The sequence below is a fragment of the Gopherus flavomarginatus genome, chromosome 1 (genome assembly GCF_025201925.1).
Source record: "Gopherus flavomarginatus isolate rGopFla2 chromosome 1, rGopFla2.mat.asm, whole genome shotgun sequence".
NCBI lineage: Eukaryota > Metazoa > Chordata > Testudines > Testudinidae > Gopherus > Gopherus flavomarginatus.
The window spans coordinates 199,747,147-199,761,238 of NC_066617.1; the positions used below are offsets into that span (position 1 = coordinate 199,747,147).

At 40.1% G+C, this 14,092-nt stretch overlaps 1 long non-coding RNA gene across 1 annotated transcript in view; it reads right to left on the reverse strand.

Annotated features, from left to right (window-relative positions):
• Nucleotides 1-1,385: 1,385 nt before the first annotated feature.
• Nucleotides 1,386-14,092, reverse strand: part of LOC127055746 (uncharacterized) — a 93,124-nt gene continuing 80,417 nt past the window's right edge. Inside the window, exon 2 of the long non-coding RNA XR_007775603.1 lies at nt 1,386-1,779. This is a non-coding gene — a long non-coding RNA (uncharacterized LOC127055746). The remainder of the gene's footprint in view (nt 1,780-14,092) is intronic.

The following is a 14,092-nucleotide window of genomic DNA, read 5'->3' on the forward strand; positions in this document are numbered from 1 at the left end:
AAAGATGTTGTACCCATGGCAGGTCCTTTCAAAATTTTCTAGGAAGGCCTCAGTGTCATTACCTGCCTTGTAGGTGGGAAATTTCTTGGGATGTGGAACAATAACTGGAGAAGGGTTGTTAGGGTTGGCTGTGTTATTCTGTTTAGCCCGTGCTAATTCCAGTTCATGCTTTCTCTCTTTTTCCCTCTCTTCCCTCTCTCTTTCTTTTATCTCCAGCTCTCTCCTGTGGGCAGCCTCTCTTTCTCTTTCTCTCAGCTCCATTTCTTTTTTCTCTCAGTTCCATCTCTTTTTGTTTTATTTCTAGTTCTTTTTGTTTCTTTTCCATGTCTTGCTTGTGGTCTGCATCTTTGATTTGTTCCTCTGCCACCAGTTTTGCCCGTTCCTGTTTCAGGGTGTCCTTGGTAGTCATGGTTTCTGCTTTCTTATGTTGGGGTGGCCTCTGGTGTTTACTGCCTGAAATGCTGCTTTTCTGTTGCCTTCTTCAGGTTGCTTAGCAACAGAGTCTTGTTTTTTTAACTCCTTCTACCTAGCTATTCCCGACAGAGTTAGAAAGAAAAAAAAACATTCATTTGCAAATGCGTTTTGCTGGTGTATGGTGACTCACAACTGGAGTTCCTTTGTTTAACAAAGATCCTTGTTAAACCCTAATGCCTCTGCCTTCAGAGTACTCAGAAGGGAGAGACCAAAAAAACTTGCAGACCTTTGCTTTTAAAAACAAATCTTCTCTAGCCTGCTTTACACACAGCTAGCAGAGAAAGAGAAAGAAAAAATCCTACTGGCTTTTGCTTCTAACCCCAAACCTCAGTCTGCCTGCAGATAGCTAGCAGGGAGAGAAATAAAAACCTCACTGGCTTTTGGATTCTATCTTATCTATCTATTCCACACACTGCACACAATGTCATGGTATAATTCTCCACTCTGAACCTTAGCATCCAAAAGATGGGGTACCACCATGAATTCCTCTAAGCTCAATTACCAGCTTAGTACTTGTAGCGCTGCCACCAACCAGGAATTCCAGTGCCTGGTACACTCTGGTTCCCCCAAAACCTTGCCCGGGGACCCCCCAAGACCCAGTCCCTCTGGATCTTAACACAAGGAAAGTAAATCCTTTCCCTCACCGTTGCCTCTCCCAGGCTTCCCCTCCCTGGGTTACCCTGGAAGATCACTGTGATTGAAACTCCTTGAATCTTAAAACAGAGAGGAAAATCCACCTTCCCCCCTCCTTCTCTCTCCCCCTCCCAGACTTTCCTTGAGAGAGAAAGTAATCCTAACACAGAGAGAAAATTAACCTTTCTCTCCCCCTTCCCTCCTTTCTCCCCACCAATTCCCTGGTGGATCCAGACCCAGTCCCCTGGGGTCTCACCAGAATAAAAAAAGCAATCAGGTTCTTAAACAAGAAAAGCTTTTAATTAAAGAAAGAAAAAACAGTAAAAATTATCTTTGTAAATTTAAGAGGGAATATGTTACAGGGTCTTTCAGCTATAGAAACTGGGAATACCCTCCCAGCCTAAGTATACAAGTACAAATTAAAATCCTTTCAGCCAAATACAAATTTGAACTCCTTCCAGCTAAATACACATTTGAACTCCTCCCAGCCAAATACACATTTGCAAATAAAGAAAACAAACATAAGCCTAACTCGCCTTATCACCTAGTACTTACTATTTTGAATTTATAAGAACCTGTATCAGGGAAATTGGAGAGAAACCTGGTTGCACGTCTGGTCACTCTCAGAACCCAGAGAGAACAACAACCAAACACTAACAGCACACACAAAAACTTCCCTCCCTCAAGATTTGAAAGTATCCTGTCCCCTGATTGGTGCTCTGGTCAGGTGACAGCCAGGCTCACTGATCTTGTTAACCCTTTACAGGCAAAAGAGATATGAAGTACTTTTGTTCTATTAACTCTTACTTATCTGTTTATGACAATCCCCATTCATTGCTTAGGAACCTAGGTGCCTAACTCAGCCTTTGTGAATTGCAGTATTGTTTCTGTGATTTTCTAGGTGCCTAAAAGTTACCTGCCAGGATGCTTAGAGTTGCAATGCCTAAGTCCCTCCATGGATCCAACTCCTAGTGTATACACAGTCTGACATCTTTACAGTCATGTTACCTGATCATCACCTCACACAGTTGTAAAGCTGTTAAACCGGGTCCATACCAGATGCTAAGTGGTGTTTCAAAGTATATTAGTTACCTTGACTTTTAAAAAACACATTTTTCATAGTCTACACAAGGTTTAAGTGTCTATATTTATGAAAACAAAAGTTAAAGAACAATGCATGCAAACAAAATGTAAGGTTTGATTAATTTGCCAGACTACTTGGGAATATGGCACAAGCATTTGGCGTTTAACTCCCATCATGGAGTTAATCAGAAACAACTCCATGTGTAGACAAGCTGTTAATACTGGATATGGTGAAATTAAAACTGATGGTTTAACTTTTCAGAATTAAAAATTAGTGACTATCTTTGCTGTTAGATTAGAAAGTGCATAGGTATCATTCCCATACTTAGGATGAATTTCATGTCACTGAATAAAACACAGCTAAAATAGTGGCACCCTACTCCTCTGTACCATTTGTTCAGATAGTTAAGACTACTGAATTCATTCAGAGCTTGTCCACATGCGGACAATAAGCTATTCCACAATATTAGTTGCTCTTTAAACACACTGTATCTTATTTCAGAATAACCTCCCTGTATAGATAAACCCTTACAGACATTCTTTGGCCACTACCTAGGTTCATTCTTAGTCCACCCCAATGTCATCCTTCACATCAGCCTATGCAGAGCCTCCCGTGGGGCACAAGGGATGTGAAGGACCCATAGGATAGCTGACTTGCTTGCAGGTTTTTTTATAGAGACCTGGCACAGGCCTTAAATGATGAAAAAGTTCTTGTTCTGGCCCACTGGATTGTGACTTTAACCATAATTATTCATTTTTATTAAAGTAGAGTCAACAGGGCCCAAGCAGATCCCCACTGTACATAGTGCTATACCAGCACATCAAGGTTGAGTCCCTTCGTCAGAGTTAATAATTAAAATAATTGACTTTAATGGAGCAATGTAATTTACAACACCTGTGAAGTTGTTCCAGTCTGCGCCAGCAAATAATGCAACCCAATATTTATATTTTCTGCATAGATCCTTTTGGTCATTTCCTCTACTTTAGCTCACTGAATCTTATCTGTCCTCATCAGGAGATGGCAGTACAGCAATATACAAATCCTTACTCTTTATTTAGGTTAAAATATACATATTTGAAGTGTGATTATGAATATAAATTAAACATTAAAATTAAATGTAGTTTTCCATTTAGTATTTATAGATTTCTTAGTTTATTCAAAGAAAATATTTGACTTCCTAAATGTGCTATTGCTTTCAACAAAAAATGTTAGATTTAAGGTGAATTTCTCTACTCTTAAATGTATTAATAGTATCAAGTCTAAGCTAGAGTTGAACTGCATCAACTGCACCACTCACTGTAACTGGACAAAGCTGATGTTTCAAAACCAAAAAGTACCTGGAAAACACAACTGACTCTCCAGTCAGCATTTTTTTGTGCTGCATCATTTCCACTGCAATTGGCAAATAATGAAAAACCACATGCAAGTCTTTTGTGTCCTTACAAAAATATTGGTACCAGTTTAACTAAATCAAAAGCTTCCTTATATTGTAAAAGAAATTCTACAAAAGTTTATCCTGGTTCAAAAGTTTTAATCGGATCTGGCAGCATTTCCCACTGCATGTAATAATAACACTCTCTATTAAAATGGTAAAAACTTTCAGAGCAATAGAAACATTGTAAGCAGGACCACCATACTTTTCATTTATAACCTGATTTGTTTGTGAGCACCATAAAAGTTGCTGCCAGTTTCCTGTCAGTGCAAACATAGGACCCAATCCAATAAACACTCATATGCTTGACTTGAATAGTCTCAACAGAGCTGCAGGCTTTAGGTCTGGGGCCACTGAAATTTCAAAATACATTTACATGGAAGTTTATAATTTGGTTGATAAGGTGAATCAAACCTGAATGATTATTGAATATCTCATGTATGTGGCTAAAAGAAAAAAATAATTTCTCAAAGATAATTACTTAAAGCAACCATAATGAAACTGATACATTTGAATAGTACTTTTAACAGGATTTTCCTCTGAAAACTGATTGCAGTTTTTTGGTTTGAAAGTCAGTGTTTTTTAAACTTTTCATATGACACATTTTGCTGTATCACTTTAGACTTCTTAGTCATACTGTAACTCAGACATAGGTTACGGGTTTGTTACAGGCAGGGCTGGCTCTAGCCATTTCGCCGCCTCAAGCACGGCAGCACGCCGCGGGGGGGCGCTCTGCCGCTCGCTGGTCCCGCGGCTCCGGTGGACCTCCCGCAGGTGTCCCTGTGGAGGGTCTGCTGGTCCCGCGACTCCGGTGGACCTCCCGCAGGCGGGCCTGCGGAAGCTCCATCGGAGCTGCGGGACCAGCGGATGCTCTGCAGGCATGCCTGCAGGAGGTCCACTGGAGTCGCCTGCCGCCCTCCCGGCAACCAGCAGAGTGCCCCCAGCGGGATGCCGCCCCAAGCACGCGCTTGGCGCGCTGGGGCCTGGAGCCGGCCCTGGTTACAGGAGTGGGTGGGTGAGATTGCGTGGCCTGCGTTGTGCAGGAGGTCAGACTAGATGATCATAATGGTCCCTTCTGACCTTAAAGTCTATGAGTCTGAGTCTATAATTCACAAAGCAGTATTAAGTTAAGATGGCTAAAATCCACTATATATTTTACAATATCTAAACATAGTGGGACACATTATTAAACAGGTTTTTAAAGTTTGCTCATTCAAAGTTTACGTAGTCCCATTAAAATCAATTTTAATGGGACTAGTCGTGTTCTTAAATTTAGGAGCACGCTTTGCTGGATCAGGGCACGGGTGGCTCCAGGCACCAGCACAGCAAGTGTGTCCCTGGGGCAGCAAGCCATGGGGGCGTGGCATGCCGGTCAGTGTGAGGGCGGCAGTCAAGCAGCATTCGGCGGCATGCCTGTGAGTGATCTGCCGGTCCTCTGGCTTTGGCAGCAATTCGGCAGCGCGGGAACGGCAGAGCATCTGCAGGTATCCCACCGAATCCACATGACCACCGGACCATCTGCAGTTGTGCTGCCGAAGTCCACCTGACTGCCGTGTTTGGGCCGCTCCTGGATCAGGGCCTCATACAATACCCATCTTACTCTTTCTATTGGGGGCATTCAGCACAACACCCCATTGTTAGTTATTTTAAACATGCCAGATCATCTTAGTAACTTTTTAAATTAATATTTAAATTCTTCTAAGAGTCCTATGTAGTCAACTGAATTGTTTGCTCATTTTCATTCTTGAATCTTCTCTTTGATATATTACTTTGTTCCAGCAAACATTTCAAAGTTTGTTCCTGTGTTGTCCATTTTTTACATATGCCTTACTATTTATAATGTTGGCCTCCATAGTAATTACTGTCCATTTGTATGTAGTTTCTTATATCTTGTTAATGTCTGGTTTACTGAGAATCCTGATTCACTAGCAAAAACATACATGTTGCCGTTTGTTATGATTACTTGATCTAATATTGTATTACTTTTTTTTTACTGTCAGACTTCAGTAGCTGTGCACTTTTTGCTTCGTTTTTACTTGTCTTAAAAGGATGTCTAACGTAATATATGGTCTCATCACGCCATGTAATCCCTTGTAGAATATTGTCATGAATTACCCCATCTGCTACAATATATTAATGCACAAATTTTTAAAGAGTTATATGACAAGTGTTAAAAGTGAATTTTGTTTTTCCTTGCAGTTATTCATAGACATTTTAACTGGGACATTAATATCTTCCTCTCTTCCTCTATCTTTTAAACATGACAGTTAATCTCCTGAACAATACAATAACTTCTTTTATTTACAGTCTCTATTGTATTTGCATGTATTTTGAATTTTGTAACCACCTGCTCTTGTTCTCTAATATTTTCTTAGGAATATAGGAATTGCCATATTGATTCAGACCAGTGACTCATCTAGTATCCCGTCTCCAACAATGTCAGTGCCAGCTTCTTCAAGAGGAAAGTGCAAGAAACAGCAGCAGGCAGTAATGGGATAACCTGCGCCCTGGGAAAGTTTCCTCCTAAAGCCTTCTAATTAGAGGATAGTTTACACCTCTAACTACAAGAGTTTATATCTCCTCCAAAGCTCCTGTTGGTAACTGTTATGACTCTGGATAGTCTTATCTATTTAAATTTCTAATCCTTTTTTGAATCCTGCAAAACTCTTGGCTTTAATAGTATCTTCTGGCAGTGAGTTCCACAGGCTAATTCCTACAAAAGACTCAAAGAAGGTATTAAGGGCTGAAGTGAGTCTAAAGTGGTGCCAGTTGAACTGTGTGTGTTGGGAGGGTTACAAGAGGACAAAGCCCCTTACACAGGGCTGGCGCTTCCATTTAGACGGCCTAGGCAATCGCCTAGGGTGCCAGGATTATTGGTGGGTGGCATTTTGCCGGAGGGGGCTGCAGGTGGCTCTGGTGGAGCTGCCGCAGTCGTACCTGCGGAGGGTCCGCTGGTCTGCAGCTCCAGTGGAGCTGCCGCAGTCGTGCCTGCGGACGGTCGGCTGCTCCCACGGCTCCGATGGACCTCCCACAGGCACCACTGCAGCAGCTCCACTGGAGCCACGGGACCAGGGCACGGGGCGGTGAAATTGCTGTCAACCTAGGGTGCTAAAACCCCTAGCGCCGGTCGTGCCCTTACATGCCCATATTAAGACGAGGGATAACTGGCCTCTACATTCAGGACAGTGCAGAGACTGCTCCTTCTGTGTGGGTGCAAAGGGGGCAGGCAGGGCTGAGAAGGAAGCAGGACAGCAGAGTGAACTATGGAGTTGCCATTATTAGCATCTTAATCAACTGTGCCCTCAATCACCCTCACCATAGAAAGCAGTATAGGAACTTACATGTTTACAGAAAACACCAGGCCCCCTTTCCACATTTCTGCTTCTGAAAGTGGTAAAGACCCTCTGTTGCTATTAGCTGCAGAGCTGCTTTCAATCAGCCTCTCTAAGAGCTCTGCCCCAATCCATCATAGGCAGTTATCTTTGAACTTGCTGAATATGAGTCATTCAGATTTCATCACTATGAGCCATATACGGTATGGGATTACTTAAGAAAGCATCTTCAGCGTCAAGGCTACTCAGCAATGCTGTTTCCAGGATTTGACTCACAAATATTGCAGGCTCTCAGCACAGATGTTTAGTTCATTCAACTAGAATCAGGATTCAGCTGCAAAGGAACCAGTAGTCAAGCCTACTATAGCATTCTAGCCAGCTCCTGAGAACAGGTACTCTTTTGTAATCAAGCTATCAAAACATATCACCATACATATTCAATTCCAGCATTTCCTATTGAACTACTTATAGTTTCAAGGTTTGTGACTGCATCTTCCTGTTATAAACCTGTAGTATTCTTTTCAGCTCTTTTTGCCCATGTGTAATATCACAAACAAGATTTGAATAGCTGATGAACCCTCTGCACACCAGCTAATTGTACATATTTAGAGCACTGTGTGTATTGTGTGTGCATTCCCCTCCAGATCTTCCTTTTCCTACAGTGGTATGTCTAGCTCCTTAAGCATTTAATGGTTTAAAGGTCTTGGAGGTGTAACTAGGTGCAAAATTGAAATCAGCCTAATTTTGCTTTCAGTGTGAGTCCGTACACTTAAATTACAATTCATCATGGTTTTCACCACACCCAAATGAGTATGAATAGCTGGCCAATCACTAAACACAGAGGAGAATCCAAATGGAGAATTTCATCTGGACTAAGAATAGATCTGTTCACCTACTGTATGATGGCAGTGGTATCCAAGCTGAAGATATTTACACACCTAAATCCAATTTTTAGGTACCACTGCAATCCACAAAACTCCTGCTCAGCTGCTGCCTAACTTTACAGAGGTCTAACTCATTTGATGCCTTAAGTTTTTGCCACAAAAGTTCCCGATGCACCTACATTTCTGCATCTGGCATGTGCACTGCTGTCTCACTCTAAGCATCTGCTATCTGCTGCCTAAACCTCAGAGTGATTCACAAACTGGGGAAGATAGGCATTTGGCCACCTAAATTGTAAGTGGAAGCTGGGAGCAATCTGGTAGATATGCTCAAAGGCCATCTACTTAATCAGGCCCTCAAGTGAGTCCACACAAAGCAGCTGTAGGGGCAGGACAACTCTCCCTGCCCGCATGCACACACTTTATAATCTTTAGCCTACTGGTTTGGAGACTCACCATGTGGGAACCCCTGGTTCGAGACCCTGCACTTCCTAAGTGGGAAGAAGGGATTGCCACTTCTCAAATGAATGTCCTAACCAATATGCTATGGAATATTCTAATGTAGTGCTCCCCCAATCTCTCATATTGAAGCTGTTCCACTTTAATTATTCAAAAACAATGAGGAGTCCATGTGGCACCTTAGAGACTAAAAAATTTATTTGGGCATAAGCTTTCATGGGCTAATACCCACTTCATCAGATGCATGGAGTGAAAAATACAGTAGGCAAGTATAAATACATAGCATATGAAAAGATGGGAGTTGCCTCTCTTGGTATTCACTCCTTCTTGTCAACTGTTGAGAATAGGCCACTTCCACCTTAATTGAATTGACTTGTTAGCACTGACCCCACCCTCCCCCACTTGGTAAGGCAACTCCCATCTTCTCATGTGGTGTGTATTTATACCTGCCTACTGTATTTTCCACTGCATGCATCTGATGAAGTGTTTTAGCCCACGAAAGCTTGTGCCCAAATAAATTTGTTAGTCTCTGAAGTGCCACAAGGACTCCTCATTGTTTTTGCTGATACAGACTAACACGGCTTCCACTCTGAAACCTTTAATTATTCAGTTATTTAATTAAATATTAATTGGGCCAGCAAAAGAATTTGAATAACTCTGTAGCCTAGTAGTAAGAGCACTCACCTCAGAGGTGGCAGGCTTCTATTCAGATCCCTGCTCCTCAGCAAAAGCTGGGAGTTGAACCAGGAGTCTTTCACATCCTGTTGAATACTCTAGCCTTATGCTAAAGTTATAAATATGCTTGGGAGGATTAGATTTTTATCAGTAGGTCAGTAAACATCAAATTCACCCTCCCCTCCCCAACTGAGGAAAAAATATTTCCATCCATAACAATCAAGATTTACAAGTAGGCAAAATGAGAAAAATGCTGGTTGAGAACTTACTAGTTTGATTTAAGGATATTTACTTTGTATAATTTGACATGTGATGTTGACAAATTATGTTTTAATAGTTACAAAACTTTAACTTTTTTAATCTCAGCATCAGCTGTTATTAAATAATTATTCTCATCCCCTATAATTTCTTGCAGCTGTAAACATTTAAAATGATAAAAATAGAAAAAATGCTGAAAACCAAACATCAATATTATCTGTCAACATTATAAAAATTTTTTTAAAAAAATCAAATTCTGCCAAGCCTAGTTCTAAGGGAGGCCCACCTCCCTCCCAGGGCTGGCTCCAGGGGTTTTGCCGCCCCAAGCAGCCCCCAAAAAAATAAAAATAAAAAAAAGCCAAGATCGCGATCTGCGGCAATTCAGCAGGAGGTTCTTCGCTCCGAGCAGGAGTGAGGGACCCTCCGCCGAATTGCCGCTGAATACCTGAAAGTGCCACCCCGCTCCGGAGTTGCCGCCCCAAGCACCTGTTTGATAAGCTGGTGCCTGGAGCCGGCCCTGCTCTCTCCTAGCTGTTTTATTTCCAGCCCTGCAAACAACTTAGGTAGCCATATGCCTGTTTTCCCTCGCTCAACAATCACAAGCAGAGCTAGCCACCTATCTGCAGCGTGGACTTAAGCATCCATCTCTATTAGAGAGGCAGGGCTTGGAACACTTCCCTGACCTCAGCTGCTGGCAAGTGTGCAAGTTTTTCTCTGGATCACAGTCTAACGTGCCCGTCTATCTCCATTCATTGTATAGGGAGCATAGGCACCCAGCTCTGGCTTTGTGGACTCAGTTTTGTTCACGTGATTTTTCTAGGAGCCTAAAAGTTGCCATGACACTTACTGTTCCAACACCTAAATTCCTTTGTGAGTCACCTTCACAGTGGAGAATTTGATTGGGCTAATTAGTGCCTGGACCTGAGCAGCCTCATTTATGGGGCATTCAGTTCTACATTTTGGAGGAGAAACAGACACAGAATTAATTTTTGCTGCACAAAGAAAACTAGGTACTTGTGGTTTGTGTTACTGGGCTAGAGCAACAAAGAGGGGGAGAATCAAGGACTCCCTCTTTTATAAAGTAAATGAGTGATCTCAGGAAAGGATTATAGATCCTGAAAAAGGAGAATAAAATAGAGTTGATGTGAGGAATAATCCAATTCTCTTTTTGGCAATTTACTTTGTGACCAATAGAGAAAAAGTAAGTTATAATAAGAACCTCTGGTTGTTAAAATTGGAGCTATGCCAAAATATTTGAAAATAATTCCTACTTGTTAACATTGTTCATTTTGTGTTAGCTCTACAACAAAAGTAGACTGGATATCAATTGATGGTAGCTTATACACTACAAACAAAAATTGGGTTTGTTTTTATTTAAATGTTGATGTTATGCCACATGGCACAGAAACATATCTTGTTTTTTGTCATCAGGTCCACCGGAAGTGAAGTCTGCAGATGTAAAAGCAACTTGACTCTTTACCTCTGTTGCACTGATATATTTAAAATGATCTTCAAATGAGCTAAGTGTGTAAATCTTGCAAATCGTTTGCTACCCAACACCTTTAAAATTCATCCCCTTCTCAGGCATTAAACTCCAAAGCAGCACAAGCTTAAGAAGCTAGTGTTGTATTTCTTAAGTGCAAGTCAAACAGTTCAGATGTGCTAAAATGTAGCTTCATTTCCATGGTTTCTTTCAAAGTGCCGAAAGTATCTGTGCTCAAATGCCAGATGACTTTATTAGTCTCTTGCAACATTTGACGAATATTTTGTTGTTCATCTGTCTGTCTCGGTTGCATCTGACATCTGTAATGGTTATGATCAGAACACATTCCATTCCTTTTTCCTTTCTTCATGATGACTCAACATCCTCCTCCTTTCTTGAGGGTATGACTACAATTCTTAAGGAATCATTTAAATCTATTTTATATGCTGTAAGGTTTTATTAATCTATTTCTGTGTGTGTCTGAAAAACTACTCTTATACTGCTTTCATGGCCTTTTCCCATGGCTTTTATGTGAGTAAACTGTCTGCCACAGAAATATTGAAAATTCTATAGGTATTTATTTGGGTTTTTAGAAACTACAACAAAAGCCACCATCCAATGCTCCTGGTATCCTTGATTAATATTTTTAAAAACATACCAGTAAATGAACAGATACTTCACTTAATCCAAGAACTACAAGAACTAACTGATCTCCTCACGCTATCACTATCTACCCCTACACAATGCTCATCTCCTCATTGACAAGGGAGAAAAGGCTTTCATAGATTCCAAAGTCAGAAAGGACCACTGTGATCATCTAGTCTGATCGCCTGTATAGCACAGGCCATAGAACTCCCCACTAAAATAATTCCTAGAGCACATCTTTTAGAAAAATATCCAATCTTGACTTAAAAATGGTCAGTAATGGAAATCCACCACAGCCCTTGGTAAATTGTTCCAATGCTTAATTACCCTCACTATCAAAATTTTACATCTTATTTCCAATCTGAATTTGTCTAGCTTCAACTTCCAGTCATTAGATCGTGTTACACCTTTCTCTGATAAAAGGTGGGCCTTATAGTGTATCCTGAAGGCTAATATTTATCTTTACTACATATGAAAGAAAATACATGCATTATTCTTTCACAAACACCTTCAACATCATTTCAAACAGCTTCCCCAACAATGGCTAGATTATCATGACAACCTAGGACTGGAGCTCCCTCCATTGGGAGTTTATTTTTAATAGGAAAGGGAACACCTTATATTTTGCACCTTCAATAGCTGCCTGTTTAACATAACTAGCTGGAAAATGTCAATTGTTTTTCCTGGGGAAATTATGAAAAAATTGTTTTTGACATTTTCTGTGAAAATATTTAATCTTTTGTCAATTGAAATAGAAGAATATTTGATCAAAAACAGTTCTGAAAAAAGTTTTTGGTAAAAAATGTTTTTGTTTTGGGTTGGGTTGGGTTTTTGAAAACCAAAGATTTTCACTAAAAAAAAATTACTGAAAAATTTTGGGTTTCTGTTTCCATTTTTCACCAAACAAGTGGAAAATTAGGATCAAAATGAAAATTTTCATTTTGGTTGAAAGTTAATTTTTCTTTCATATAGATAAATAAAATTAATGATAATTTTGACCAGCCGAACTGGTTAGTTCATGTCAACAGTGGACACTAATTGCTTTTATAACATTTGTTTAAGTCTTGTCCAGCAAACACAATATTGTTTTTGTTTATTTAACTGTTTTTTCATTTGGTTTTACAAATGTAAAATATTTATCTTGTGATTAATACTACACTTTCTGAGTATGAACAAAATATTTTTATAATAACAAACCATAAAAAATACACATGTAGTCATGGAGGCAAATAGTACCACACATGTCCCCAGTGAAGGACAGCTACAGAGTAGAATTTTTTTGCAATGCCTTTTTCTTTCTTTCTTTCTTTCTTTCTTTCTTTCTTTCTTTCTTTCTTTCTTAAAGAAAAAAAGAATGTGGCATAAGAGAGTCCACCTGAGATTTAAAAAAAAACTTCTTTTTAAGAGTTTATCACACTAAAAGACAAGGACCCAGATCCTTATTCTGTCCATGCTGGCATAGTGACATTGACTTTAGTGGAACAATACAAATGTACAGAGGTTGAGAAACTGGCCCTTTAAATATACAAAATATAGTAGTAGCTACTTGGTAGCAAGATTGAAAGGTAGAAAGTATAAACAAAGTGTGGTGGTGTTTTTTTTCAAGTCTTAAACATTTGTATATTTATATGCTGTCCATTAAATGAACTGGTGGTTGGGAACAGTGGTAAACAGCATGCCTCACCAATAGGTACTCCAATTTTGACTAGAGCTCAGGCAAGTTAAATATTGTAGAGTCTGATTCTGCTCTCACTTATATCTTTTATACCACTGTAGGTTAAATGTTATTGGAATTACTCCTGATTTACACTGATGTAAGAAAGAAGAAACTCAGGTCTTTAGAGATTTTACTGTGGTTATTTTGAGCCTGGTTCCATGTAGGTGCACACAGTTAGAATCATGATCTGTTGTAACTTCCTCTGGAGAATTTATTAACTAAATTTCTGTGGTTGGTTGTTCCTGTATACAACAAAGGAAAGTGGGGCAGGCAAAGATACGTTTTAAGTGACCTTTGCAACACCCTTATTTTGGGCTGTGCCAGAAGCCTAGCACAACTAAGATCAGTCAAAGGGCTGTAAATTGTGGAGTTGCAAAGGCCCTCTGTGAGCCATTACACCAGCACAGACTAAGCAAAGCAGAGTACAATCCAGCCACATCTCCTCTCTCACCAGCCTAGTCTGACACATTTGCTGCACTGGAGGCAGGGAATGGGACCAGCACAGAACTGTTATGTCAGCTCTATATCAGTTGGAGAAACCAGGATATTGTGTGAGGGTCATGTAAGCCCCTTTTATGCTTCTGAATTGGCAAAAAGAACTCCATTACAAATCAGTAAATGGGTCATTAGTTTTTGTTTAGCATTTTCATCTGATTCTGAAAACTCTTAATGCGCATTAATTTCAGTTCATGCATTATTAAGCCTGTTGAAACCACAGCATTACTCATCTATAGGAAGGTCTGCTTCCCTATTTTCAGTTTATCTTCCAGATCTCCTTTTTGGTAGTTTCATTTCTCCTTTTTAGGAAAAAAAAAATTGGACTATTATTTTTTTCCTTTCAAGCAGTGCCTAATTACAATAAAGACAGTATTAGGTTCTTCAGTGTGGTCATATATGAGAAACAGGGTATTACAACTTATTTTCATTCTGTCCTGAGTTGTTTGGAAAGTCAGCATTGTTAAAGGTGATGCACTGAAAACAGTAGCCAGGTATCTCTTCCTAGTTCACATGGGGCAATA